Source organism: Thermobia domestica, chromosome 2 (assembly GCF_964235325.1).
Source record: "Thermobia domestica chromosome 2, izTheDome1.hap1.1, whole genome shotgun sequence".
Taxonomy (NCBI): Eukaryota; Metazoa; Arthropoda; class Insecta; order Zygentoma; family Lepismatidae; genus Thermobia; species Thermobia domestica.
This window is the reverse complement of record NC_137455.1, coordinates 241,359-244,657: the sequence shown is the minus strand read 5'-3', so window position 1 is coordinate 244,657 and position 3,299 is coordinate 241,359. Positions and strand designations below refer to the sequence as shown.

At 32.1% G+C, this 3,299-nt stretch overlaps 1 protein-coding gene across 9 annotated transcripts in view; it reads right to left on the bottom strand.

Moving 5' to 3' along the window:
- The window catches only part of HemK1 (HemK methyltransferase 1), a 20,251-nt gene extending 17,988 nt beyond the window's left edge, over window positions 1-2,263 (bottom strand). The window contains exons 1-2 of one of the 9 annotated variants that reach the window (XM_081737979.1): window positions 2,118-2,237; window positions 1,353-1,504 (exon numbers count right to left, since the gene is read on the bottom strand). The gene's annotated coding sequence lies outside the window, so the exon portion shown is untranslated. Of the gene's footprint in view, window positions 1-1,352; window positions 1,505-1,815; window positions 2,090-2,117 lie in introns of those variants that run through there. The other 8 variants (XM_081737988.1, XM_081737971.1, XM_081737960.1 and 5 more) reach the window with 8 other exon arrangements.
- Window positions 2,264-3,299: the final 1,036 nt, after the last annotated feature.

The window sequence follows — 3,299 nt, the reverse complement described above, 5'->3', positions numbered from 1 at the left end:
ATGCTAGAATCTATAGCTTTTATTTTTGTACATATTATGCTATCTTCATTTAGTATTATAAAACATGTGTTGAAGATATTCGATTATAATAATATATGAATAAGTATGACTACTCATGTAATAATAAAATAAAATGAATATCTTCTTATTGATTCATACAACTTCAAGTTTCTAACTTGAGCATGTTCATAAAATTCCGAGACAGTATAAAAGCAGTGCTCTTGTAGGTACTTTGTTAGTCTTTGTTTAAAAAGGTGATCAGATTTTGAGTTTCTTATGTTGATGGGTACGCGAACCTACCTTACTCTATTACACCATTTTAAAGCGGTCCTATTCAATTGACGTTTTGAGACTGAACATATTGGATCTATCCTGCGGCTTAAAGGCCCTTGTAATAGTTTCGTAGTAGGGATGGCATTTTGTATCTTCCCCAAATCCATCGACGCCTCTGGAGCCAGTGCTGGGCTTATAGAGGGGGAAATACACACAAAGCCACGGTAAATTTTACAATAGAGAAACGAATAATAAGAAAGATGGCGACCGCTAAACAAAAAGATCACTGCAAAATAATATTTAAAAAATTTCGTATACTCCCAGTACCCTGTTTGTACATTTTAAACCTACTTATATTTGTAGACACGCCTAGATGGCGTCCTTACGCGGGTAGAAGAAAAACATGATCATGATACAAGAAACAAACAAAACTTTCCTATAGTAGAACATAGAACCGTATTATATGAAAAAGGGTGTAAATACGCGGGTATAATGCTATACAATAAACTTCCCAAAGATATAAAGCCTCGAGACTCTGTTGCTAAATTTAAAAAAGAACTACAGAAATATTTATTACAACACTGCTTTTACTTGATACAGGAATACATGAATTGCTAACAGAAAAAAAAAAAAAACTACAGTAACTAGTGTCATTTCTTGTTTTTAACATTTGATTTATGTTCAAGGATTTCTACATACATTGCAAGTAATAATTGTCTAACTTTATTATTAATAATATCATGCAAAATGTAATTATAATAAGATGTAAGATTTAATTATTAACGTAGTGTGTGTAATTTTCATTATTATTGTTCTTTTTATTTTGTGTTTATATATAAATGACAATGTTTATATATATATATATATATTGTATATATATATATATATATACTGTATTTAAATACAGTGTTTATATATATATATTGTGTCCACTTCATACGCATTGCAATACTGTGTTAAATGTACGAAAAAAGAAGGAAATAAATACAATACAAGGCATTTGTGCCGTAACACTGGACCACTTTGAAAACACAATACAGTAAGCATTTGTAAACGACCTCGTTTATGTGTATACCCACCATCGCTGACGCACCTACTTCCTACGGACGCACCCCCGCGCTATCACTCAGGTCCCGCCTTACGCTCCTGCCCTGACTCGGTTAGATAGCATTCGTGCTTCTTGCTGACCATCGGCTTAACTTCACAATGTCCGCTCCAGCTGGTATACTCACTAAGGAACGAGAAATCACACTCTATTAATTTTATGGATATATACCAAACTTTCCTAATCTTAAGTTAACCCGTTCCTACGCATACCCTAGTCATCCCTATCTTAGTCTATTCTATTCTACTCTACTCTACTCTACCCTACTCTACTACACCGTTTTAATGATGCCTTATTTATCGATGCGCAGCTGGACCGTGTATTGTAAAGTTTACCCAACTAATTGATACACCATAGTAGTAACACTATACTTGTTAAATAAAATACAACTGATATATTATACCGCGCAGAAATATTACGCCGTCAGAAACTAATACCTGATAAAGTAATTTTCCACATGTACTTATTCAATTTCACCGTCGTAAAGCATTTGTAACGACTTTATACTTGTAACCCTATTCTTATGAACATAAAGTAAAGCTGTATTACTTTTTAAATCAGTCACGCCCAGAAATTTGTTCCCTATATACATGTCCTTCTATGAAATTGTTCAACTTTCTAAAGATGCACGATGTGGTGTACTTAAACTCAACCTGAACCTGCAAACAGAACAACAATCTTCCTCCTCTTCTTCTGTATGTTTCTAATTGAAAGAAGTTTTTTTTTTTTCTTTTCTTACCCCCTTTCGAAGAGTTTTAGTTTTAGGCACAGATCTCTTATCACACTTTTCCTATGTCCTGCTATTGTGCTTAATGATTCCTACTGTCAAGTCCTAAGTTGCATACATTGGGTTCGAACACTGGATTCTTCTTATAACTGAAAATTGAAAATAAGAAACACAAGGTCAAACGTAAAGATAATTTTTATATGATAATTTCTTTATATGATATTTTTTTTCGAGAAAATTTGAAATCCAGTATTCTTTGTAACCTGTCAAGCTATTTGAGGAATTTTATTATTATTATTATTATTATTATTATTATTATTATTATTATTATTATTATTATTATTATTATTATTATTATTATTATTAAATATTTAAATTGTTTTAATGTAGGAACTGAACAAAAACATGTGATTTATGGTTGTTAAAAGTAAATTGACATTGACTGGTATTGTATGAAAATCTTTGACAATTTGTTCCATAAACTTATCTCGATTTTTTGTTGAATTATTCACATTGGAATATCAAGTGATTAATGGGGCGTTTACACTTAGTCGATTTACGTTCGATTCAGTTGAATTGACGTAACTTTCAACTTAATCGACCGTGTAAACGAGACTTCAACTTAATCGCTTGTAGATCGAAGGCGACTAATCGACTGGCAACTGAATTAAAAGACGTTCTATTTTCTGTGGTTGAAATAATTGAACACATCCATCAATCTGATTCGGCCTAGTGGCTTCGATTTAGTGGCAAATGCAGCGAGTCGATTTAGTCGTGCGACTAAATCGACTGAGTGTAAACGCCCCATAATTGTTCCAATTGATTTACCACACCAGCAAATATCTGAGCCTTTATATTTAATGTGCCACAATTTTCTAGGAGTTAAAGTAGTATGTAGAAGTAATCTAAGTAGTAATATAGTTTTTCATCTTGTCCAAGAGTTAATAATTGTTGAAATTGGACGTGTATGACATTCTGTTATTTTCCAATAATTCTGTCCTGGTCCTAATTCGCTCTTCTTTTTCCACGCCAAAATTTGTTGGTGATGATAATCCTTAATTATGTATTTAAAGTTGTGATATGGTATTTTGATGTTAATTGTTATTCCTGACGTAACTGCTTTTCGAGATAAGTCATCCACGTACTCATTAAATTTTATGCCAACATGTGCTTTAGTGTAAAATTATATGAATT